Source organism: Rattus norvegicus, chromosome 3, assembly GCF_021556685.1.
Source record: "Rattus norvegicus strain SHRSP/BbbUtx chromosome 3, alternate assembly SHRSP_T2T, whole genome shotgun sequence".
In the NCBI taxonomy this organism is placed as follows: Eukaryota; Metazoa; Chordata; class Mammalia; order Rodentia; family Muridae; genus Rattus; species Rattus norvegicus.
This window is the reverse complement of record NC_141536.1, coordinates 60,425,358-60,453,155: the sequence shown is the minus strand read 5'-3', so window position 1 is coordinate 60,453,155 and position 27,798 is coordinate 60,425,358. Positions and strand designations below refer to the sequence as shown.

General features: G+C 42.6%; 1 protein-coding gene across 2 annotated transcripts in view; it reads left to right on the top strand.

The window, feature by feature from the left end:
• Pde11a (phosphodiesterase 11A) overlaps positions 1–27,798 on the top strand; it is a 370,466-nt gene that overhangs the window by 30,726 nt on the left and 311,942 nt on the right.

The following is a 27,798-nucleotide window of genomic DNA, read 5'->3' as shown; positions in this document are numbered from 1 at the left end:
TCCATGAGATTTTTATTTCCAGCTCTCTCACACAATGTTTTAAAAAAGTCCCTCAAGCCCACAGGCATGTTCACTAGCCCAGAAGTAGAATTGATTTCTGTGGCCGCAGCAGGAGACATTTCCTATCTCAGGCCCCTCTTCCTGACAGACACACAATCATAATAAACCTAAGGACAAACAGCACTTGGCTGCTTTGTCTGAGAATGGAGCCTAGAGAAGCCCCGGTCAACAGAATCACGGCGAGGTGATTTAAGGTGAACTTGGCCTTCCTCCTTACCCCCGAAACTAAATGTTTGCTAATCCCACCGATTTACTTTGGTTCTTGAGGTTTGGTCACCTGTTTATTTACAAGGCTTAACTTGGAAGCTAACTTTTCCCGTTTAATACAGCATTCAGGAGGCATGTGAAGTTCGCCTCCCAGATCGCTTTGCTCTGTCTTGGAGGGAAGTCACCAAGACCCTTGTGTGCTCTGCTTGTCTCTTTGGTTCCTTAGTGGCAGAGCGGTGTTTTGCGACCTGAACACATTCCTTTTGGAAAATAGGATGTGGGTCACAAAAAGGCAAGTCTAATTGTGTAAAAAAGAAAAAGTGGGATGGGTTTATAATATTCTGGGAGGAATTTAGTGTTTTTGGTCATTTATAGACACTAGAGGCTAAATTTATTTATTTGGTTTTTTTTTTTTTTGGATGAAAATAGCAAAGAAGGTTTCCTGGTCTTATGAGATGTGTACTTGCTACAGTCCCAAGGGCTTCTTATGAACTGGCTAGTTCCAACAGAACAGTGGTTTCACACATTAACGAGGTTTGTTCTTGATCACAAATATAGGTTTGTGGGCATAGGGAGGAGGAGTCTTTTTTTTTTTCACTTGAATGAAAAATATGGGGAAAGGAGGAGACACCTCTGTAGGGTATCTATTAACAATATTGATAAAAAGCAGCAGGACCCCCACTGTTATTAACAACCACTCCACCCACCAGTGTACTGTGGGCCAGAGATTTACCCTTTAGTGAGAATTCCTCTCTCTGTCTTCCTAATAGTGCTTCACTTTATAGAAGGAAAGACTGAGGCCTGGCCACATTAAGGATTTGCTCAAAATGGCTCAGCTGACCATGGAGGAAGCTGGGATCCAAGCAGAGGTCTGTGGCCTGCAGAGCCTTGATGCCTAGCCACTCCCAGAGTAGTCTTTCCGGGCCTCTAACTACTGGGTGCCAATTACCCTTCCTTTGTTTGCCTTTCCTCTTACAGCCTAAGTTCTCCTGGTATTCCCAATGTAATTACAGTAGCAGGGAGTCTAAGGCACACCTTTGCTGATAGCCAGTTCATCTTTTCTCTGTCATCCCACCTTGACTACATGTCTGGCTGCCTCCTTCGAATCTCTGTAACAGCACGATGTGTCCGCTCTACTTCTGGTATGTAGCACTCTCGGCCATTTGTCTTCAGTGAGCTCTTACATGGGAGCTCCCAGGATCTAGATCAAGACCTCCCTAACCCTGCAGGGCACCCGACAGACAGTGATGCCTAGGGAACTGAGAGGTCACCCTGCGCCTCTGCCTGGTGCTGGCCACTACACCTCCAAATAGCAAGTCCTGACTATGGAGACAACACGGACAATTAAGCTGGAAGCTCATCTCCCGAGCACGTCTTTAAAGTGGTCAGTCTCCATTTTGAATGCTAAGAAGTAAAGGCTTGTAAAAGCTTACATCACTGGAGGGTTATCCGATTTGCTTGTCTACATCAACCAAGTACCCACTCCGGTCTCCCTTGCTTTTTTCCTTTTTAATTTTTTTCCCTTTTGCCTTGAAGAGGCCATGTAGAAATCCTGTGGTACATCGCACAGCCTAGCTGGGTGTGCATGATGGCACACACCTTTGATCCCAGCCGTGGGGAAACAGAGGCAGGAAGGTCTCATGTGAGTTTGAGGCCAGCCTGATCTACACAGTGATTTTCAGCCACCAGGGGCTGGATAGTGAGACCCAGTCACAAACAAACAAGCAAACAAAGCGGCCAGATGGACCATAACCAAATAAATATTGGAAACCAGAAGTAGCACTGAGAACTCCCATGCTGGTACCCGCTCTGCTCAGCTGGGATTTCTCCATTTCCCATGAAGTCTGAAGGTGCTTGTAGTTCAAGGCCTTGCTAACCAGAGGGCTTTTATTCTGTCTTGTTTTTCTTCGCAAATCCCTTACAGACGTGGGAGATTATATTGACCAGCCTTGTAATTATTATTTTTTTAGAAGTGTTGCCCTTTCAAGTTTATTGATTATAAGTCATGTGCTTCACATAGTTTCAAAAGGTCTCATAAATATTCAGTTTTCAGACGGTTGCGTTTCCAAGCTACTGATTCTGAGTTGGTCTTATTCGCTCGCTGTCTGTGGACCAGTGAAAGCCCTGCTTCCCTTCTGCCACTCAGAGTTATCACTGATACGTTGGGCTAGCTACTGGCTCTCCGCCTCTGTCCACCCCCGCACCGCCACCTCAGGATCAGAAGACCACAACGGTTGTGAGGAGGGGTTGCCCAGTTGGGGCTCGTGGCCTGGCGGTACGGGTTTGGGGGGTGAGGAAATTAGCCAGGGACAAGCCAAGTCTTTGAAGAGAGAGTCAGGGATGTGGGGGGGGGGTCCTCACATCCTGCCCTCTTGCCAGTGCCACACACTGGTTGAACTTTAGAAGGCTGAGTGGATGAAGGGAATCAGGCCCAGCCAGCTTCCTGGCACAGAGCAGTAAAGCAGAAAGTGGCAAGCGCACCTGGAGAGGGAGAACCATCGATCCAGCAAAGACGCTCAGCCTTCTCACCAGGGCCATCTGTGTAGAGACCAAGTCAGGGAGGAATGGCCTTAAGCAAACTCAAGGGCATCAACTGACGAAACTCTGTTTTAACGCCCTTACGACACCGCTTCTGCTCTGTGTAATTCTACGTATGGGGATGTGGTCCCCACGCAGGGGTCCCCTACATAAAGGATATGGTCTACAAGGATGTGGTCTACGCCTCAGGAATAGTGTTCTCTATTGAAGAAACTCCAGGGTCATCACAAGTAGTGACAAACAGCGATGGCTTTTGTTCTGCTGAGGGAACTTTCCTACTTTGACTTTAATGTTTCTGTAAAAGGTTCCACAGTGCAGCAGAACTGGCTTTAGTCAGGGAGCGGGGTTGTAGTCTCGGTTTTGCTGTATGTTTTTAAAGTATAACATATTCATGCTTTTCCACTATGCTTTTTTTTTTTTAGCATTACAGTATTTCCTGACATATACACCTTACGGTATTTAATAAGCATCTAATTATTAAATAAAATCATTACATTCTCATGAGATAATGAAAAAGTGTTTTTAAGAGAAATACAAGGCCTACTTGATGTTTTTAAACATATTGTCCAGAGTGTATAGGCTCTCTCTGCCAAGGAAGGAACTTCCTCCCTCCTCTCCCCACTTCTCTCCTCTCCAACTCTCATTTTTTTCCCACCAGGGTCTTGCTATGCAGCCCACATTGGATTTAAGGTGCTTCTGCCTTAGCTCTTCAGTTCTGGGATTAGAGGTGTGTCTCGCCATGCCTTGTTTATTTTCCGTATTCTTGATATTCTGGCACTTGGGGCATCCTGGAAAGACTGCTTCTTTAAAGGCTAGCCAGTTCTAAGAGATAGCAAAGCCCATCTCCCCAAGAGTGCCTTGGATATTCAGACCAAACAATTCAGAGCCTAGCGCTGTACACATGGATGCTTTCCCAGCTGCCCCCAATCATCCATGATACCAGAGAGAAACAACTTCAAACAAGGGCAAGTTTCTGTTGGCTCACAGGTTCAGTAGTTCCAACCCACAGTCACTTGGCCCCCTGCTTTGGGCTTGAACTGAACTAAAGCATCATGGTGGCCGATGCGTGTGGCGGAGGAAGCTACTTGCCTCATATTCCCAAGAAGCACGGAGTTCGGGGAAGAGTCATGGACAAGACATACAAACCCTCAGTCAGTGCCTGCTTTTCTCTACTTAGGCCTCCCTCACGTCAGAATATTGACTCAGCACTGAATGTATTATGTGCTAATCAGTTAATAAAGTTAGAGCTCCCGTGAGCCAATCAATTCTCGTAGTCCTAGCTGTGACCCTGTTACACTGTGGACCAAACCTTCAATAGACATTTCTTTGGGGGACATTTCATTTTAAACCAAAGTTTCATCCCAGGGCTCGAACTGCTTCTCTGACCCAGAGTCAACCAAAATTATTCAAGACTGCCATCCTAGGTCTACTTCTTGTACTATTCTCAAAACCCCCAATGAAAACCTGGCCCAGCTCTGCCCTCCCCGCTTCTCCCAGTTGACTGGCCCACTCCTTTCTCATGTGATCTCCCAGCATGCTCTGCTTTTACAGTCTGTGAACCCAAACTCATTCCCGCACGACAATCATTTCTATGCCGTCCTATCTTTCCACAGGAGACGAAAACAGCACAGGATGACTTAACCCAATACTGCCTAACCGTGATGTCTTTAACAAAGGCAATGATCGTTTTAAAATATGAAATAAACCAGACGGATTAACAGGACATTAGACCGAGGGATTTACTGATCAAAATACACAGTTGGCATTTGACAAGCATAGCTCTGTTGAACTTCTTTCTAGAATTGATCAATAAGTTTATTTTTCGACCACAATACATAATTCCAAAAGTACATGTTGGGTTTCTGTGCTGCACAATCTCCATATTAGATCTCCAGTATGATGATCTGCAGTTCTATTGTGGGAATCCTAAGGAGTTTTTTAAAAAATGACAAGACTTGGGTTAGTTTGTTGTAAAGTATATAAATGTTGGCAAGTGTCATTCAAGGACAGAAGGTAAAATTGCAACTCATAAAGTTCCAATAGCTTATTAGAATAGGACAATCTGTGACACAAAGGTCATGTACGCATTCATGTGCATGTGCGCACATGCGCGTGTGTGTACGTGTGTGTGTGTATGTGTGTCTATGTGTGTGCGTGTGCATGGTTGCGTGTGCATGTGTGCGTGCACGTGTGTGCGTGTGTGTGTGTGTGCATGTGTGTGCTGCGTGTTCTGTGTGCGCGCGCACTGAGAATTGACCAAAAGGTCTTGGACACACTAGAAAAGTGCTCTACCCATCAGCCTCATGTCCCCAGCCCTTTGTTGTTTAACATCTTAAGATGGCAGCAAACCCAGGCTTTCTGCTTGCATCTCCTGAGTGCGGGGATTGCAGGCATGGACTGCCATGTTCAGTTTCAGCATTCGTTTGACTTTAAATTCATTGGCCAGGAATTAACGGGAAAGCTTTCTTTTCGTTTTTCTTTCCTTTTCTTCTCTGCTTTCTTGGCGTTACTTTAAAGGCTCCGCATTACCCGTTTTATGCTGTCCATAGTCGTTCATCAGATTACCAGAATGTTCTAACCTTTACTTTTTTCAATAAAAAAATTTGATGGTATTCTTCTATTATTTGCATGGCTGTGTACAGTTTAATGACTGAACGGCTTTTATGGGTGTTTGCAACCTAATGTGCGTGATTACATATTTAAAGTTTAATATCGACTGTAATGGAGTTAAAGATTGTAGGCTTGGGACGGGGTTGCTAGGAAACCTTTCTAGATTTTTATGCTTTTCTGGAAAAGTGAGCGTATACCCCTCTGTTTCTGGAACACAGTCTTCCCAGTTTGCCTCCTCACCTTCCTCCCCGTTACCCGAGGGCTGCACTAGCTGCAGTTATTAGGCCTGCCCTCTGCCTTCTTCTTGTCTTCGAGAATGTGACACCAAGACCAGATTCATCTACTTCTGACTCTTTTCCATCCAAGCGAACACAGGAGGGAAGCAGCTAGGAGTAGCAATGTATCCAGCCTTACCCACTGGGAGCACAGTGAGAGCTTAGAGAGCCCAGCCTGGAGCTGGGGCACCTCTCCTTGCTTCTCTGCTATCCATTTTTAAAAAACGAAACGAGAGAGGACATTCCGGGTTGGTTCCTGCCTTCATGCCCGCTGTGAACTGACAGTATTGGCACTTGGGGAACTACCTACTAATTCAAAACGCAAAGGCAGGGAAACATTTTATCCACCTCCAAATTAGCCAAAATGAGATTCCTCTGAGTTAAATTGCAGGAACAAAAGGTCATCTGGGAGAAGAGAAGCCACTAGCATCCTAAGGATGTTTCATATTTAAGGCCTTGAGTGTCTGTGGAAGGGAGTGCTGAAATCACTCTGCAGAGAGAACTTCTAAAGAAGCAAGAAAAGGCATCGTAGCAATCTGGCAGTAATTTTACGTAGCAGCCTTGTGAGGCTGAGCGATTTGTTGAGAAACTATATGGAAACGACACAGTGCAAACTTTTCTGGAAAATACAGATGTAGAAAATGAAAGTAAATATACCTTCTCGCCAGTGGGTAAAGCTCAAATTTACCCCCAGGCCACCTCTTCTCTACTGATCTACTGATCGGACCCTCCTTCTAGGATGGAAATTTGACACTTACTATAGCATTTGGCAACTAAGTGCCCGGCAAACTGAGTTTGAATAAACGGGAGCCTCTCTGTCACAGCTTTCATTTCAAGACTAGCATTCAGTGTTATGTAGGTTAGGGTTTGCACTAGTCATCCGGTTCCACAGAGAAACATAACCAGCCAGAATAGATTATCTATTATACATAACACTTCAATTAAGCACCGCCGTGCGTCTTGGCAGAGGCACCATTGGTATTTGGGAATGAAGAAGTAGTTCGCTGCTGCGCGTTGAGAGTTGACGGCATGTATACCACAGCGTTCTTAGAGCATCTTTGGCCTCTGCCCAGATGTGCTTGCTCACTAGTAGGAATTTTAACAGCCTCCATATACTGTCGAGTGTGCTCTGGAGACAAGGCTGGCTTCTAACCCACAGTCTTTGGGAACTAATGATGTGGGAACATTTGGCAATAATTATGTTCAGCTTTAAGTCACTGTTCGTGGCTTCTAGTCATGGTTTCTAATGTGACAATTCCAGGTCATCCTAAAGAAAATTTTATGGGCACAGATGCTAAGATTTATATGTATGAATATTTATTATAGCATCTTTATAATAGCGTAAAGTTATCAACCAAAATATCTGACTAAAGGCTTGGCTAATGAGATAATGGTTCATTATAAAATGGAATATTTAATCAAAGGAAATCGCTTACAAAGTGCTACTAAGCGAACAAAGCATATTAGAAAGTGGTAGAATCTCAGTTCTCTTAGCAACGATACCAACAAAAGCTCAAAGGACGTAGGTGCAGAGCAGTCTTGGAGTAATCACAGTGGATTCGGTCCCACTATCCATGCCTGGTAAAGACTCAGTAAAAGCAAAAAGTCTGTCATAAAAGCTGGAAGCTGATAGGTCCAAACATGAGTAGAGGGGAGAGTCCAAGGATAGGTTTTCTTTTCTGTTCTGTACCCGAATTCAAACTCCACATTCCTCCTTGCTTTCCTATCATGCCTCCAGGGCAGAGTGTTACACTGCAGTCCCACGGTCCCACGTGAGACCTGGTTTCTCTCCCTACCGGAGCTCATGCGCATAGCTGACACGGAGTTCCTTTCCAAAGAGGGTTCTTCCTCTGTGGCCTCCACATCTTCAACACAGAGCTGCCTTCCCTAGATGAGGGGGAGAGAGAAATGGAGAAGTGAGTGGGAGGATTTTCTAGGCCAGCTCAGGGAGAGCAAAAGCTCCCGGCTTCCATTTCATGGCCACGGTGCTTACGACACCTGCACCTTTGTCCTGTGCCGCTCTATCCTACACCAGTCCCATGCTGCCTCTGTCCTGCTCAGTCTCAGGTCTTCAAGCAGTGAGCTGACCTCTCCAGCAAGTCTCCTCCTTCCTGAGGGCAGTGCCTGCTGACCAGGGCCCCATAATACATTGTAGATAGGCAGTCCCCAAAGGATGGGTGAGCTAGAGAGTCCTCCCAGAACCCCTTACCGGGCAATGAGTAGCCCCATAGGGATGATGACTTAGGACATTACCTTCTCTCCACACCCATGCCAGAGCCCAGCTGGGGAAGGAAGCTACCAGCAGAACACGGCTGTTTACTCTTGTCAATATGATCCCTCCCTTTCAGGGTCTCAAGTAGAATGATGTAGGGGTCATGGGATGGGGTAGGAGCTGGAGGCTGACAATATGTGGGCCCCTGATTGATTAGATAGACTTCATATTCAAGGCATCCATTCAAGAGGAAAATTACTATCAATTTCAAGAAAATAATTTTAGAGCCTTAAACTTTACAGGTTTGGGGCACAGAATGACTGTGCTGGATACTGGTTCATAACCCAGGCTGAGAGAGGACTGATGGTGTGACTCTAAGTGTAAGAATGAATAGCAGATGCCTATGAGATGATTCTCACTGTGTGAGCCTGGTTCAGATCCCGGTTCCTACATGTTGTGGCATGCGCACCCCCCACCTCACAACAACAACAACAACAACAACAACAACAACAATGATTAATAATAACAACAAAAGCATAGTAGTAATAGCAATACATTTAAAAGAATGAACGATTGGGAGGGAAGGTTAATTGCTTTTTTGCTTACTCTCCTGGTACTTCACTCCACTGACTTACACTCTTTCGGCTGTTGTCATTTAAGTTTTGGCTCACTACTCTTTCTACTTAATTGTGAATTTATTAAAGGTTTAGGCTATGGCTTATCTGTCTTTGGAACACTCTGTGTTAGTGTAGCACCTAACACATGATATGATCAACACACGGGGACACACACACACACACACACACACACACACACACACACACACACACAGAATACATTAGAAAACAGAAGACAACTCTTAGGTTGGAATACCAGGTTAGAACAAAGGCTTTAGGTAACATCCCTGAGCTAAGCCAAGGGTCCTTTCATTTTCTAATCTACTGGCACAGGACAGGTACAGGGATACAGGTTGCTATGCCACCAACAGGCCACATTTTTTTGGGGGGGGTCTTGCCTCTGTTAACCCTATGCTGCTGGTGGTCCGTGTACCATGCAGGAGAGTGTCCCCGCTCTTCAGCATATAAAAGGAAATACTTTTTTGTGTTCCTGAGTGAGCCAGGATGCATGTGAGATTTAACCAGCTCTGTTGTGATTATAGTCCTTCTCTTTTAATGTCTTAACACTCTATAAAACATGCTTATTCATTTGTGAAATCCAGCCGCAGGGTTCGCTTCTGCTCTCCTGCGATAGCGAGTCTGAGGGAAAGTCTCTCAGCTTTAGAAGCTAGGTAGCAATGTGTCTGAGAGCTGACATTTTCTCTTCGAATTTTACTATCTGGTTCTTTCTTTCTTCATGATTCCTAGCAGAACCTGACCACCCCCACTTTACAGAAGATACTTTTGTTCCTTGATAAAGGAACCCATCCATTACAGATGAGTTTCTAATTGCTAAAGCACAGGCCATATTGTCCATATATCAAACACGAAAACTTAAATAGACAAGTGCCAAACCCCTCTCTTTACTTATCCCTTTTCTTGTGGAGTTGCCACTTTTTATAAACTACTGTGTCTGAAGAGACATATATAGCAAAAATATCTATCATAATACTTATTATGATAATGCCATTTAGCTCATTTCAAGGTTCTCTTTGCAGAAATTCCAACTATACAATATCTCTATGGTACATTTAGAATGAACAGAAATGTTTCCTATATTTGAATATTATTTTGTGCTTGGTACTTGTGCAGAATAATCTTTATTTTCCTGATACCCAGAGAAAGGAAGGGTAGGTGTTATCCTCTCTCCTTTTTGTTTAATAGGAAAGAAACACTGGGGTACCACAGGGTTACAGAGTCAGAAATGGGCTGTTTTGTCCCTCCCACCCTAAGACTTGAAGAAGATCTAGTAAACAGCTGCTGTTTGTTTCTGTCCATCACCAAGTCCATCGCCATTGTTCATTTTTAGCTGCTATTGCAAAATGCCCGAGATCAGGCAAATGCATGAGGAATAGAAGTTTCAGAATTCTATATGCTAACTGGTCCAGGAGCACGATGTGGGCATTCAGTGTGGCACTCCTTGCCACACTGTGATGTGGTAGAGAGTATCGTGAGTCAGAGAGGATGACGTCATAAGTCTTCACCTTTATCATGTCATCTAACCCTATTAGATTCAGTTTCTAACACAAACTTTTGGGGAAGATACTCAAACCTCAGGAGAATGCATATGAATCATCAAAGTATCACATTATAATTAGTGAAGCAGACATTGGCGTGTGCAGTATATTTATAAGCACTTGTAACATTCAATTCCTGAATTAGATAGATATGCCCTTCCGTGTCCAGACAGTATTACATTCCAAAGTGCTCCCACACGGGTAGCCGTTCCCTTGGAGGTTAAGGCCTTGAGACAGTGTAAAGTTTGCTTTTTGCAAGGGATCTGGCTCCTGAGAAGGAAAGGCAGCCAAGAAGCGCAGTCTACATAGTCTCCCTACTCCTTACTCAGGTAATGAATGACCCAGCCTTCTTGGAGAGGATCAAGGAGTGGGTCTCATGGTCGGAGAGGTTATGGTACCTGTTGCGGGATCCAGAGAAGGAGGAAGAGTTTCTGTTTCTCATGACAGCATGCCTCCTGACAAAAACATCCATCCCGACACACAGAACTGTCTTCCCCACCCACTCCACAACAGGTTACTGTCTGCCTCACCTTCCTCAGCGTCAGAGGTCGAGGCTAAAGCATGGGAATCATCATGAAGTCTGCATCCACTCCCTCCCTATGTGAGCTCTGTCACCACGCTCTTTGATTCACTCTAAATAAACCCCGAAGCTGTCCATCTTTCTCCGTTTCTATACAAGACGGTTGTGAAGAATCACATCATGCTCAAGCCACGGCCAGCTTTCAGCTTTCCATGAGACCTCCCTGCTAACAGGCTCGTCCAATTTCACTGTTTGCCATATTCAAAAGGACCCATATGAGGCACTGGGCGTTATTAAGCTGCCCCCCTGTGTGGGGAGGAAGGTCGCACCAGCTTCTCCAAGGGGTATCTTATCTAGTCGCTTTCATTCTGACAGGAGAAGAGCTGTTGGCAGAGAACACACGTCTGGGCTACTCTGTACTCTACCCTTATGGAAATGCCAGAAAATGGCTTTTCTTCTGTTTGCCTCATGATCCTCATCTTCAATATGGGAGAACTCAGAAAACGACTTCCAGGGCTTTTCCAGTAAGAAAGAGAAACCTCTACAAAATGTTTCTGCCCAAGAGTTTTGAAGGAGCAGCTCTGTAGAAATGTATGTTTAGTACTGAGTGAGCCTTGGGCCTGGCCTGCTCATAGAGTGACTAGTGTATACTCCAGAAGGTCACAGATGAGGTGCAGGGGTGTCATTAGATTACAAGTGAAGAGAAGGCCACTTGTAACGAAGGGTTATTTCAAATGAAGTGCCATGTCTTCATATATCATTGGGACAGCTGGTGGGAGGCAATCCCTTGGTACTGACATTTCATAACATCTATAAGAAAACAAATGAGTTTTGGTTCAAGTCTCCTGCAGGGCGAAGGTCCTAGCCAGTTAACAGAGTGTTTGCCACGGATATACAAAGCTCTGGGTTCAATCCTCAGTACCACATAAACCAGGCATAGTGATATACGTAAGTAGTCTACATACTTCGAGGTGAAGGCAGGTGGATCAGAAGTTCAAGGTCGTCCTCAGCATAGTAAACTGGGACCAACCTAATCTAGGAGACCCTGTTTCAAAAACCATAGGAAAAACAAAAGGGGTTGTTTTGGGTCTTTGCATCAGCTTCGAACGAGGACATAGGCAACTAACATGTCATAGAATTTGACTCCAACTGTGAACGACCTCCAAACATCTCTGATAGCCTGTCAGCAGTGAACAAATTAATTATCTGTTAACACTAAGAGAAATCAATTGATCACATGGTAAGCAATAAAGGAATCCGTGAGCAGTTCACTGACAGGAATACAGGAAACCTGTGAGGGGACCCAAGACGGCCCAACTACCCCGACTTTTCCTAAAGCAACTCACATTAAACTTGATCTGCCTAATTTGAAAGAGGCAGCTGGCCCTTGAGTCTCTTTGGCTGGATGTCATCTTGCCTCCACATGTTAGGATTTTCTGGTTCTGGTATCTTCCTTCCACTTAGTTATGGCAGTGCTCAAGTGCTCAAGAAACTTGTAAGTTACCAGGGAAGCCTTGATGGTTAAGCCAGAGAGCTGACCACCTTGTCCACATTGTATTTCTGTAAACTAGACCATAAGCTTCAGTATTGCCCTAATTTGTAAAGTTTATAACAAAATCCCCCACCAAATACTCCCTAAGTGAATAGAATTCAACCTTTTAAGTCACAAGGAAAGAAAAGAATTACCTGAAAGGATACCACGTTTGGATTGTTTGGGACAAAGGACCTTGAGACAACATCTCTACAATGTTACTCGTTAATGTCCCAGATGGCAAACCAAACCAAACCAAAACAAACCAAAACAAACAAAATAAATAACAAAAACCAAAGCACACAACACGCTCCCCAAAACACTGTCGGAGGTAACAATAGCTTATGCCACATATTGTCTTAAGCATTCGTGTGAACGCATATCACGTGGCAGCTTTATCAAAGGGTTCTGTTACCAAAATTGATAATTGGATAGTTTGTTTCATCTTGTTTTGTTTGTTTTTGTTTTTGCTTTTGCCCTCTAGGACATCAACAAGTAATATTAACATACGAAAGTTAAATAGCTTCCTTAAGGTTATACAAGGTTATGAAGTTGGAGAGCCAGGGTTTGAACCCAGACTGAAGACTAAATCCACCCAAAGCACAACTTCAGGCCCAATTTGTGGTCTTAAGCATCAGGATTTGCTGTCTTTATTGTAGTTTGTGAACAATGATCAATGGCCCATTCAACATCTCCTCTCATGCCCTTCACCAAACCTGGGAGATAACTTTGACAAGGATCGATCAATGATGTTTCTAGAAACCCTGTTCTAAGTATGTAATTTTAGATTTTGCAATCCTCCTGCCTCAGCCTCTGAGTGCTGGTTGTATAGCCATATGCTACAATGCTTAGATCTCTTGTTTTTTATTTTGAATGTGGTTTTGGGTGATATAGCCCTTTGTGACTTGTGTAATATTTTAAAGTATACCATGTCGATCTGTCCTTACCTGTATGAAAGGTGGAAATTATCATCCTCAAACATGCGAGAAATTGAGGCTTGGAGAAGGTAGATAGTCCAGAATTTTGTAGCCAACAAGTAGTGGCCCTGGGACCTAGAACTTAAGAGTTTGGGGGTGTGAAGCACGTTTGTAATTCACAGAGCTTCCTAGGTGGCAATGAAGCAAAGCATTTACCTAGGGGTTATACCGGAACCATCCTCTGTATGGGCATAGCCATGTGATCCATATATATAACCAGATTTAATCAGAAAAATGTCTACACGTTATGCTTTGTAGAGTATAAAGTAAAATTTATCTTTCGGATTCTCTTTCTTTGGTCATCATTTCTATGAGATGAACTGTGAATATTAAAAAAGATATTTACAATTCATTGTGTACCCCACATTCAAGCTTTCAGGGAGTATATTATTGCTTTTTATTAGAAAACAATTTTTATAGTTTTCTTTCAGCATTATATAACATATCTAATTATGTACTAGAAAAAAGTGAAAGGAATTGCTTTTTTTTTTTTTTAGCATAGTTGTTAGATTCTCTGCTTCTGACACTGGAGAGAGACCAGGGTTCCAGTCTCTGATGGGGATGCAAGTTGGCATTTTGCTGTTAGTGATGAAGTTAAGACACACTGCACAGGTGAAGCCAGGCAAGTAGAGACAACAGGTGGTTGGTCAGGAACTGGGCACACACACACACACACACACACACACACACACACACACACACACTCATCTCCCTTCTACATATCTCTCTGTGTGTCTCTCTTTCAGCCATGTCTCTCTCTCTCTCATTATGTGTGTATGTGTATATGTATATATATGTGTGTATGGTGCGTATGTGTGTGGTGCGTATATGTATGTGTGTTATATGTGTATGTGTGTTGTGTATATGCATGTGTGTTCCTTCTATGTATGTATGTGTATGTGTATATAGCATGTGTATATGTGTGTGCATGTGTGTTTATGTGTGTGGGTGTGCAGATGTATGCATATGTATGTGTATGTATGTATGTATATGTGTATGTGTGGTGTATACATATTGCACATATCTGACTATCCAGACCAGAAAGAAAAGTCTAAGGCTTCTGGCACTAAAGTGTGCATTGAGGAGAAAGTGACATCTTCAGGATTTGTAACACCATATTGCTCATGCCTGTGGTTTTCAGTTGTCATCATCAAGTTAATAGAGAAACAGGAGACAGAAGCATCATACCAATTGCCCAGCATCGCATACAGAGAGTTGGCCTTGAGAACAATGACCGAATGAGGCTTGCTGTGAGCTTAGCTTGCAAATGAAGTAAAGTAATTATGGGATTTAATGATTCTTCTGACAATAGGGGTTACAGCTTTCCTTTCCCTGAGCCTAGATGTAACCAGGTATATGTGTGGGCGTGTGTGCACATGTGTGCATGCACACACCACACACACACACACACACACACACACATACACACACACTATTCACAATAGTCATGTGCAATGGGCATTATTGACTCCATTTCACACCCAAGGAAAAAACCCAAATCTGAGAGAAACTATGCAACTAATCTAGTAGGAATAACCCACCAATGAGCAAGTCAAGGTGGTTGACTTTAAGAACTTGACTTGAGTCTAAAGTTTGGCCTCTTCCCATCAGGGGTTACTGTGGAGTCAGAAATGTGTGCTCTGGGCCTCTGCCAACATTGCTGTAAAATGAAACTCCAAACCATAAAAAGCCCAATCAGAGTGGTAACAAACAGTAGTTCGTGTCCAACCCCAGGCACTAAAACAGAGACAGAAGTTAATACTGTCTGTCCTTCACGGTAGCTAGTAGAACAGCAGGTCTCTTCCTTAATTCTGTTTTATTAGCCAACTGGGAGACTAGATAATTGCAGCCCAGGATAATTTGGGTTTAATCTTCTTCCTTATCATCTCTGGCTCCTGCCCTACCCTGGCCCTCCCTGACGTTCTCTTCACACATCCTGGGCAGCGGCTACCACCATCTTGAGAACAGAGATAGAAGTGAATGTGCTTCTGAAAGTCCACAGGGGCAATGAATGACACAGTGTTTGCCTCCAGCTTATGACTTTGATACAGTACTGTGGGATGAGCAGGCCCGGGGGATGCACAGCAGGACCTAGCTGACCTGCCTTGGCTCCGCAACCACCTCTTCAAGAAATCCTCAATTCTCAGGCCCAGAATTCAATCTGGCTTCATCTTGTCCTCACCCAGCCCCTCAGTGGGACCAACTCACAGAACCCACGGGTTGTCTGCGTCTAGTATCAGTAGCTTCCCGACAGCTGGGAGGATCTTTGCCAGAGTAAATTTGACCCTCCAGACTTCACGTTGGTTCTGGAGCCCATAGTCACAGACCAGCTTCAGCTCCTGGTTTGGATGTGACTTCTCAAAGGTCTCCTCTGGGCCTCACATGTTTTGACACAAGCCCAGTTCCTAACTAACAACCTGTTAGCTCACAGGTGTGTGCCCGGCCACACCCATGTACTCACAACACTGACAAAGAAATGATGCAGCCCAGGCCTCAAACTCATGATTCTCCTGCCTTAGCCCCTTCACTATGTGTGAGACTAGCCAAGCAACACTTCGAAAGAAGAATTAAACTCTTTGATACATTAACAGTGACATATTTCACACAAAGTATTATGGAAACACTAAACTCCCAATGTAGACTTAAAATAAATGCTAGGTTCTAGTGCTTTTGAAAAAAAAAACCTGTATGTGAATAATCATTAGGTTTTTATCCAGCTAAAGATGAGTATTATACATGCTTTCTTTAGAGGAAGAATATAATACTACATATTTTAAATGTCTGATCACTTTTTGTGTCAATCTGTATTTATTGGTTAAATTAAACTTAGAATTGCATAGCAGACATTGGAATCAAAAAGTTACAACAATTATTCATATGAAAGCTGTGTGCAGAGGACTGTGAGGCATGGCAGGGAACCTGTGATGAACAAGTGTCTGAGCAAGTAAAGGGTAAGCAAGAAAGTCAACAGCCATCGGTGTGTGGTTCATTTCTGGGTCTTCAAGTCTATACCATTGATCTACCTGCCTGTCTCTGGACCAATCCCATACAGTTTTTATCACTATTGTTCTGTAATATAGCTGGAGGTTAGGGATGGGGATTCCCCCAGTTCTTTTATTGTTGAGAATAGTTTTTGCAATCTTGAGGGATTTTTTCTGTTATTCTAAATGAATTTGCAAATTGCTCTTTCTAAATCTGTGAAGAATTGACTTGGGATTTTGATGGGCATTGCATTGAATCTGTAGATTGCTTTCAACAAGAAGGCCATTTTTACTATATTAATCCTTCCAATCCATGAACATGGGAGATCTTTCCATCTTCTGAGATCTTCTTCAATTTCTTTCTTCAGAGACTTGAAGTTCTTGTTATACAGGTCTTTCACTTGCTTGGTTAGGGTCACACCAAGGTGTTTTATACTATTTGTGACTATTGTGAAGGGTGTCACTTCCCTAATTTCTTTCTCAGCCTGTTTATCCTTTGAGTAGAGGAAGGCTACTGATTTATTTGAGTTAATTTTATACCCAGCCACTTTGCTGAAGGTGTTTATCAGGTTTAGTAGTTCTCTGGTGGAATTTTTGGGGTCAGTTACGTATACTATCATATCATCTGCAAATAGTGTTATTTTGACTTCAACCTTTCCAGTTTGTATCCCTTTGACCTCCTTTTGTTGTCTAGTTGCTCAGGTTAGTATGAGCAAGGTAACCCAATCACAAAAGAACACATATAGTATGAACTCATTGATAAGTGAATATTAGTCCAAAAGCTTTGGATACCCAAAATACAATTAGAGACCACATGAAGCTCAAGAAGAAAGAAGACCAAAGTATGGATGCTTCAGTCCTTCTTAGAAGGGGGAAGAAAATGCTCACAGGAGGGAATATGGAGACAAAGTTTGGAGCAGACACTGAAGTAAAGGTCATCCAGAGACTGCCCCACCTGGGGATCCATCCCATATCCAGCCACCAAACCTAGTCACTGTTGTTGATGTCAAGAAGTGCTTGCTGACAGGAGCCTGATAATAGCTGTCTCCTGAGAGGCTCTGCCAGAGCCTGACAAATACAGTGGTGGATGCTCGCAGCCAACCACTGAACTAAGAACAGGGTCCCCAGTGGAGGAGTTAGAGAAGGGACTGAGGAGCTAAAGGGGTTTGCAATAATATTAACCAACCAGACCCCCAGAGCTCCCAGGGACTAACCCACCATCCCAAGAGTACACAGGGATAGACCTATGGCTCCATCTGCATATGTAGCAGAGAACGGCCTTGTTGGGCATCAGTGGGAAAAGAGGCCCTTGGTCCTGTCAACCCTCGATGCCCCATGTAGGGGAATGTCAGAGCAGGGAGGTAGGAGGGAATGGGTAGGTAGGTGGGAGGGAGTGTGTGGGTGGATGGGGGGAGCACCCTCATAGAAGCAGGGGGAGAAGGTGGGTTTCTGGAGGGGAAACCAAGAAAAGGGATAACATTTGAAATGTACATAAAAAAAAATCCAATAAAAGAAAAAAATGTCAAAAAAAAAGAAAAAGCCAACAACACGGAGCCTGCAATTCTCTGAATTCATCCAGGTTTTGTACCACCAATTTTATGGAGTTTAGTAGTTTAGTCATGGTGTTCCTAATGTTAATGAGCATCTAAAACACCCCTCTTAGAATCCTGCAGAGTAAAACTAAGGCAAAATGAGCGGCACAAGATTTAGACATTCTTCGTCTCCATTGTATTATTTACTGCCTTTTACACAGTGCAAGCTGCATCATATAACCAACTGAGAGAGTAAACGAAATATACATGTGCACCTCAAAGAAGAAGAAAATAGATACAATTCTAGTCACATCAGACTAAATCCCAAGGCAATGCCATCAGCCCTGATGCCTTCTGCACTTCCTCCACAGAGTCATCCTCCCCGTAACCCTGTCTAGTTAATACTGTGCTGAATCTTACCTACTTTTCTTACCTTTACCTCCATGGCTTTGTTTCCTATGTATGTTTTTCTATCTAACAGGAAGTCTTCCTTTACCCCCTTTTCAGCGTCCTCTAAACCAGTGGTTCTCAACCTGTGGGTCACAAGCCCCTTGGGGGATGAAAAACCCTTTCACAGGCTATTAACATTGGAAAACACAGATATTTGCATTCCAATTCATAAGCAGCAAAACTGCAGTTGTGAAGTAGCAGCAAAGATTATTGGGGTCACCACAACATGAGGAACAATATTAGAGAGTTGCAGCATTAGGAAGGCTGAGAACTACTGATCTGAGTAGAATCATGCACTTTTTTTCTTCCCCGTATCATTTTTTTTCAGATGAATTCACATTAAAATATTTAACAATGATTTTTTTTACTACTAAAAGTGTTTGCTTTTATATATTTCACCTTGCACATTCTACTTTTGGAGATTTTTAAAAATTAATCCTAGATGTTTTGATGTGTTGAATACTGTTGCTATTAACATTTTGCAAATAAAGCCTAGCCAAATATGTCTTCAGAGTCTGAAGACATTATTATTGAACCCTATAAGGATAATCCTGAAGATAAGATTAAGTTACTGATGTTGAAATGGCAGTGTGTGACTCTGATTTGCCTGTCTCCCCCTTTGAACAGGACACTCCCCAACAACCTAGGACAATCTCTCCATGTCAAGATTCTCGCATCCATTTTGACTGGTGTGGTCTTGTGCAGGCAACCACAGCTGTTGAGAGTTCATGGGTGTAACATTGCTACCCTGACCTAGAGCTTCTACTTCTGCCTTTTCTGCCTCTCTTCTGTGATGCTTCTTCCTAAACCGTGGGTATAGGGGTTGTTATTGACGGACGCTCAACTCCATTCTCTGTACTTTGGCCAGTACTCTGTACTAACTTCTGTCTACTGCAAAAGGACAAGTCTTTGAGGTGGTGGGGGGGAAGAGCTGCACTAATCTATGGTTCTGAGGATAACTATTCAGAAGGCAGGTGAGCACTACATCAGTTTAGAAGAATGGTAACAGTGGGGTCTCCCTAGGATCTATGGCCTCTTCAGCTGGGAGTTCTTAGCTGGGTTTATAGTACGAGACAGGCATTTGACCCTATTGAACAGCCATAAATCCATCCACTCAGCTGTTGGTTACCACTGAGATATTAGGGCCATCATTGCTCCATTGGGCATAACTTGCTGGGCTGATTGCTATAGGACGTCTTAGAATTGAAATATTTAAAAAGTTTTGCTATTATGGTTTCTTGAAGAGGCATTTCATTGTGAGCCACTTATGCCATTTCTCTTTACTTCTTGAGGTAATTCTGTGGGTTGAATTCGGGGCCGTGTGCATGCTAGGCTAGCAACCACAGATTCCACTCTGGTTTTGCTTTGAATTTTTCTCATCATTGAAGCAAGCAACCATCTATTTCCCTCAGTGATGTTAACACCATGAGTGTAATTTACCTTCAATTCACAAAATAGCAGCATTTACAGCCTGGACTTAGGTGGCTAATTCATGAAGCATCTTTTGAACATACAAACTTTCCCAACATAAAAAGACTTCTCAAAAATACATGGTGATATTAATGCTTAAACCAGCTTTGGAAAAGTAGGGTATTATTTTCTGATTTTGTTCTGAATATTTTTTCCTTAAAATAATTTTTGAGATAGTCTTACTGTGTAACTATGAGTGGCCTGGGACTTGCTGTGTAGACTAGGCTGGGCTCAAAATCATAGAGATCTCCTGCCTCTGCCTCCTGAATGTTGGAATTAAAGATATATATTATCATGCCTGGCCTTCTTTTTTCCTTCCACTTTCTGACCTGTTTAAAAATACGGTGGAAGGGATATGGGGATGGCTCAATGGGTGAAGTGATTTTGTACAGGACCGAGGACCTGAGTTCAGATACCCAAGCAATACATAAAAGCTGGGCACAGCAGCACAGATCTGTAAGTGAAGCACTGAAGGGCCTCAGGTCTTTGGGTAGCCAGTCCATCCAAAGCAGTGAACTTCTGGTTCAGTGTCTTGGTTATGGTCCCATTGCTGTGAAGAGACACTATGACTGAAGCAACTCTATAAAAGGAAACATTTAGTTGGGATTTGCTTATGGTTTCAGCAGTTCAGTCTATTTTCATCATAGCAGGGAGAATGGCAGCACAGAGACAGACATTGAAGCAATATCTGAGACTCTTGGTTTTTTGTTTTTTGTTTTTTTTTCCGGAGCTGGGGACCAAACCCAGGGCCTTGTGCTTGCTAGGCAAGCGCTCTACCACTGAGCTAAATCCCCAGCCCTCAATATCTGAGACTCTTACATTCTGATTTGTAGAGAGAGTAGGGGGGGATTGTGCCTAGTGTGTTCTTTTGAAGTCCCAAAGCCTATCCTCAGTGACTCACTTTCTCTACCAAGGCCACACCTACTCCAGTAAGGCCACACCTAATCCTCTGTCTCAAATAAGGCCAATGTCTAGTGACTAAGTATTCAAATATATGAGCCTATGGGGTCATTCTTATTCAACCCACCTAATAAAAAACAAAGTCTCAAAGTGTAAGGCAGAGAAGTGACTGAGGAAAGATATCCTGAAGTCAACGCACACACACACACATGCACGCACACACACATAGTCTTTTTGAAGATATAGAAGTAGTATAAATGAAAACTTCAAATGAAAGACTGCATTTTAAAGGGAGCATTTCATTAAGATGTTCAGATGGGCTCTTATGTAAGCTTCCCCCATGGGAAAGAAGTGTTCCTAAAGACAGCTTGTTCTTAGGATTCTCTATAGGACAGCCTTGGCTACCCCCAGTGACATTAAATTACACTAAAAATGAATACACTATCACTCTCACTTAAATGTCCAGTTTCAGAATTTGTTCATTTATGCTGCTTTTTGTGGCATTTTTAAAGTGTCCTTAAATCCCTGCAGCAAAGTTGTCTGGCTATTGTCTTTTAATTGATTGGCATATCCTATTTCTTATCAAACATATTAAATCCTTTGATAACCCCGTATTAATAAAAATCTATGAATATTGTTTTGATATTTGGGTGATCACACTAGTGTGATATCTAACTTCTTAGCATAGACTGCCTACACAACTAAAAAGCATGAATACGAGGGACGAGGGTACTGGCTTATGAAGTTTACCACATTCTCATATCCTCCGGTTATGGAGCTCTGGGGGAGTGATCAGTCTTGAGATCAGAGCAACTGTAATACTTCCACAAGACATCACGGGATTAGAATTACTAACATTTCCCTGAAGTAGTACCTAAGCCGCGACGGAGGGGTTTGCTCACAGGTCAGCATAGGTATTAGGTAGTCAGAAGTAGGTATGTGAGCCCCAGCCCCACTGAGGATATATAATCGGTTAATGGTTAGATGGAGATTTTCTTTGGAGCACAGTTGTCTTCAAAGTAGTCCACATTCCTGCAGATAACCCCACACTCCTGCTCCAATAAGTAACCCCAGTTGAACTAACTGGTCCACCAACTTAGACTTGGGGGAAACCACACTTTGGTTTATTGAAAGTGCTGCGTCTAAAGTCAATAGATGTTTACTTACATCTTCCCAGGAAAAGTCAGGCCATGCTTTCCTCAAGTATAAGTTCTAGAATCTTCCACAGTATTTTGAAGTTTAACTTTTGGTAAAACTTCTACACAACTTTTCGGTTATGTGGCTTAGTCCACCACTGTATCATGAACGAATATACCCTCTGGGGAGGTATGAACAGAGTCAACTTGAACAGCATAATACTTTATTTGAATAATCTCTCCAACATTTTCTGTAACCAGTTGACAGCTGCCAATAATGTTTGTTGAGAAACTTCATTTTTTTAGGAGGACCTACTTAGTGTCCTAGCAATTTACTCTTACTTGAAATACATCGGGACCTCTTTCGAGAAGGCTACAGACAGTTTCTTCTATTCTTGCAGGGATTTTCTTATTAACTGTCTGACAAGAATTTTGTCACCATAATCTCAAGAAAGAGACTCCGATTTCTAAGCTATCCACTGTCTATCTTGGAGGTCTTGGAGTGCTGTACCTTCTTCGAGGAGAAACAAAGGGATTCAGGGATGCAGGGATGCATACTGGCCCCAAGGATCCACCTAGAAGGTGGGGAGTAGTGTCAAGCTACTTCTAAGTCTCTTGTACAGAGATTGATGCTTGGTTGTTTCTAACCCAGGCTGTCAGAACTTGCTTGTACCATTTGCACCCAGATACGTCAACCACTTCAAATTATAGTAGTTTGCTTTCTTTCTTTTCAGAACAAATATCAGCTACTGCTGATTTTCAGTTTCGAGCTTTGGTCTTTTTGGAAAATCAGGTTGCTTTGTTATGTGAGAGGTTGTGATGTTTAACACTGGAGCCAGAATCAGTCGGAGTTGAAAAAGCCATTTGACATATTAAGACATTGTTCAACTGGTCTATCTGTCTATTCTTTGTTTTCTGGTTTATTTTAGACGGTATCATCAAGTTCCTTTAGTGTTCTGGGCAGCATCTCAATTGGGCCTAATTTTGATGATAAAGAGTTTTCTTTCCAGGATGATGACAGCTTAAAGAACCAGCAGAGCTATTTAGTTTCAGGCTAGCCTAGATCCACTTAAAGCCTTCTAAACTACAGAGCTGCAATGATGCGTATTTGAATGTTTACGTTACTTATTAGGACTGACTCATCTCCATCTTGACAACTGTCATCTGGTATATTTTACAATCCAGTAACACAATGTCCTCTCTCTTTGGATGACAATTTTGAAAATATAATCCTGTCCTGCATGGTTACCCTCTCACCTCTAGGAAACCGTGTTAATTTAACTGCTGTCTAAACTACTTTTTAAAAATATGTCTTTTCTCATGTCATAATGAACGATCACTAATAATATGTGAAATAATAGCCCATAACTTTATATGGTAGTATGAGTTCATCATACTATCATAAATTTCTCATTAAATATTCAGGCATTATCCAATTTCTCTCACTATAAATTCTTAGAAACAAAACTAGTAAAGAGTATAAAAGTTTTTTTTAAAGATTTATCTGTTGCATATATGTGAGTACACTGTCAATGTCTCCAGATAGCACTGGATCCCATTACAGATGGCTGTGAGCCACCATGTGGTTGCTGGGATTTGAACTCAGGACCTCTGGAAGAGCAGTCAGTGCTCTTCACCACTGAGCCATCTCTCCAGCTCGAGTATAAAAGTTTTATTTATTTTTAGTGTTTATTACTAATTACCCAGTTCTTTTCTATAGGTATGTTATATCATCATCATATAAAATAGGCAGCTTATGTAAATTGAAAGTGAATAACGCTATCTGAGTCAGAGAGATGAGTCAGTGGGTAAAGATGCTGGCTACCAAGCAGCAACCTGACTGACTGATCCCTGGTCCTACATGGTAGAAGGAGAGACTGAATTTCTGCAAGTTTTCCTCCCACTTCCACAATGTGCTGTGGCATCTATGTACCTACACACACACACACACACACACACACACACACACACACACATAAACACAAACACACACACAGATACACACACACAGACACACACACAGACACACACACACAGACACCCACACACAAACACACACACAGACATACACACACAGACACACACACAGACACACACAGATACACACAGACACACAAACAAACACGCACACACAGACACACACACAGACACACACACACACAGACACACACAGATACACACAGACACACAAACAAACACGCACACACAGACACACACACAGACACACACACACAGACACACACAGATACACACAGACACACAAACAAACACACACACAGACACACACAGATACACACAGACACACAAACAAACACACACACAGACACACACACACAGACACACAAAATACATGTGCCTTTCTGGTCTACCAATTTTTTCTATTTTAGAACATTTTTTACTATTTTAGTTACTGTTTTGAAATCAAAATTAATGTTAAAGATCTATATTTTATGATGTTGTACAAGAAACAATGGTCAAAAACATTAAAAATACATTTTATTTTAAGTTGTAGTTAAAAAATGTCTCAGAGCCTTGAAAGGCGTACTTTAAGTAGATGACTTTTTGTTAACTATTAGTATCATCATCTAAATAGTACCAACAAAACTCAGAAATGTATGATAATGTAAATATATGATGGTGAGAATTATAGTAATTTGGCATGAACATGGCAAACATCAGGAGTTTACTACCATTGTAGTTTACAAATCAATTCTACTTGGGGGCTGTTTTTACAAGTTGTTTCATGGGCTATGGTAAAAGGAGTTTTCAAAATACTGTGCTGGAGTGGTCCCTTTCGGAGTTTTAATGAGTGGACAATACCAACTCTCCTGACCCTGCCCTGGCTTTTGTGCATTGCTGTCTTGACTTGTTTTTCCTCCATGTTTCTTGGTTCCTGACTGCCTAGTGTCTAAACCACAGCTCTTGGGACTATCACTTCCTTATTATATCTGCAGACTTCCTGGACTTCCTAGGTGTAGCTCTCCTTCAGGAACTGGTCTCCTCATAGACATTCAAATCCTTCCTTCTAAAGTTTAAAGGGCGCAGGATGGCATTTAACTCTGTAACACAGCTGCACACCAATAATACATCTATGTAGACAACTGTGGAATCCATTAAAGCAACTTAAGAATTTATCGTTTCTTCTGTCCATGACCTCACCTGTACTAGGTTTTCATCTGTATGGTGCTTCTTCCATTTTTCCCATGGTTTTTGCCTCTGACATGTATTCATCATGAGAAAGATGAATAATAAATGACAACGGGACGGGATGAAAAGGAAGTGCCGGCTGAGATCAGGAGGTCAGAGAATGACAGAGCTGACTTCAGTGGAACTGAAGGAACTGAGGACCCCACACAGCACGTGACAACCGTGATTGCTCCAAAGCCTCACGTTAAAAGTTTTTATGGAGTCTGCTAACCGCTAATTCAATTTGCAAGGCTTAAGTCTAAGGCGGCTCATTTTGTATTTTTCAGCTAGAGCTGACCTTTACATACACAGACTGCCCCACATTAACTGTACTCCTGAGTCAGACTGAGACTTCCAAAATCATTGAGAGGCTTCGATAACACTGTTACTATTCAGAACGCTACATCTTATTCGTGAAAGGATTCAGCAACAAGGCTTTTGTTGACTGCGACGACACTCTGCACACACACCCTAAGAATAACAGTGGCAACTTTGTACTTTTCCCAGCAAGAATCTCAGTAGGAGGCACAAAGCATTAGGTAGCGAGTTACTGTATGTGATGTCTTTATTTTTATGCGTCACAGCCTCAAACCTTTCATCAGTTCACATTGACAGACTAGAACATGTCGACTAATTTAAAAGCTAATAAAAAAATAAAATGTCTGGAGCTTCATCCCCCAAGCATTCTGGACAGGGATGTCCAATGGTATGTTACCATGGTGAGCAGATTGTATTATTAGGGTTACTGTTGCTGTGATGACATACCAAAACCAAAAGCAGTAAGGGGAGGAAAGGGTTTATTTGGCTCATGCTTCCACATCACTGGTTGTTATTAAAGGAAGTCAGGACAGGAACCTGGATGTAGAAGCCATGGAGGAGTGCTGCTTACTGGATTTCTCCTCATGGCTTGCCCAGCCTGCTTTCTTTTAGAACTCAGAACCACCAGCCCAGGGATGGCCTCACAGACCATAGGTTGGGTTCTTCCCCCATAAACCTCTAATTAAGAAAACGCCCTGCATCCTTGGTTCTCAACCTTCCTAATGCTGCAAAGCTTTAACACAGTTTTTCATGTTGTGGTGACCCCCAACCATAAACTTATTTTGCTGCTACTTCATAACTGTAGTTTTGCTACCGTTATGAATTGTAATGTCAATCTCTGACATGCAGGTGCCTTTTTGAGACCCCGTGAGGGGGTGTAACCCGTAGGCTGAGAACCACTGTCCTACAGGCTTGCCTACCGCTCAGTCTTATAGAGGCATTTTCTCAACGGAGGCTCCCTTCTCTCGGGTGAGCAGAGCTTGTGTCAACTTGACATAAAACCAGTCAGCCCAGAGATGCTTTTGTGAACGGAAATTAAATGACTGCTTGCTAGTTGATGAACCAATGAAAGCAATTTCCTTTTGATTCCTAGAGAATTTGGTGATCTATTGACTATAGATAGCTTCAGTGAATTATTTATTTTAGACTTTGTGTCTCTGTTAGAGACTCTGTCTCACAACTCCATAAAGCATTGGAAAAATAGTGTAGTGGACATGTGGGAATACGCTTGGGCTTCATGGCTGGTGAGTTCGCAGGCATTATGAAAGTTATGTAGACCCAGACATTAAAGCCTTAAAGGAAAATATGACATGTATGCAGTTAGTGAATTTTTCCTCAAATTGCCGAAGTATTGAGTCTGTTTCCTTCAGATCCCAGAGAGCTTGGATTTAAGCAGCCCTCTAATTCAATGGATTTTAACCCTGACTAACAGGCAGAAGTCGGATTCCAGGAGTAACCCTACCCACCACCATGTAGTATTTTAGCTCTGGGTGGAGCTAAGGCCATTTATATAAGTGGTCCCTGGTGGCCGCAGTGCTCACGTGAGTTGCCAAGCAGTTCTCTTGCTATAAACACATGGACGTCTCCAAAGAGTGAAGAAATGCTATGTGCACATGTGTGTGCTGCAAAGAATGAGCTCACTTATGTAGACTCGAATTCAGTGAAAACCCCCCATGGGATTAATGAAGCGTTCTGTAATTACATGCTTCTTTAGCTGCTGGTCCTGAAACCCACAGCCCACCATTAGGTGGATGCTAGACTCAACAGGTTTGAGCATCCTGGATGTGAAGGGACATATGTGGAGCAGAGAGTGTTGTTTATAAAACCATCCGTACAGAAGCAATGTGCTTAAGACTTGTTCTTGGTGTAATGGTGAGCATAGAAAATGCTCCTGTAGAGAGCCGAGGACGGGGACCCAATGCTAACTAATATATAGGCCAGAGAGAGATCTTACGGCTCCCCTTTGCCATGAGTCTGTTACCTGCCTGGCTTGAGCTCCGCTTAAGGGAAGCCCTTGAGTGCTTTCTCTTAGATAGTGGGACCAAGGAATGAATGCTCTTTGGATTTAGGCCTTTGTTTCTTTTCTCGACTAAATGACAAAATATCTGGCAAAGCAGCATAAAAGAAGGGGAGTCTTATGCTGGACCAGAGCCACAGTTCCCAGTGCAGCCCGGTGGGCTTTGGTCCTGTGCTGTGGTTGATCATCTCAGTGGCTAGAGCATGCAGTGCAGGAGCAGGGCTTTCTCACCAGGATATTTCAGGAAGGAGAGAACAAGGAGCAAGTAGTGGATCAAATTTAACTTTTAAAACCATGTCTCTGGTGGCCCACTTCCTCCAAACAGACAGCACCTTCTAAAGCAGTGGTTCCCAACCTGTGGGTCACGACCCCCTTTCACAGGGGTCGCCTAAGACCATTGGAAAGCACAGATATTTGCATTATTATTATATTATATATGTATACACAAATATATACAATATATTTCAATATGTATATAATGTATTGCATATATAATAGATATATAAAATATTTATATATAAAATATATAAATATATTATTATATTATTTATTTTACTTTCATGATTGTAGTTAAAACTACAGTTATACGGTATCAATGGAGATAATTTTATGATTGGAGGTCACCACAACATGAGGATCTAACTATATTAAAGGGTCAGAGCATTGAGAAGTTTCAGAACTACTGTTTTAAAGTTTCTCCAAAAG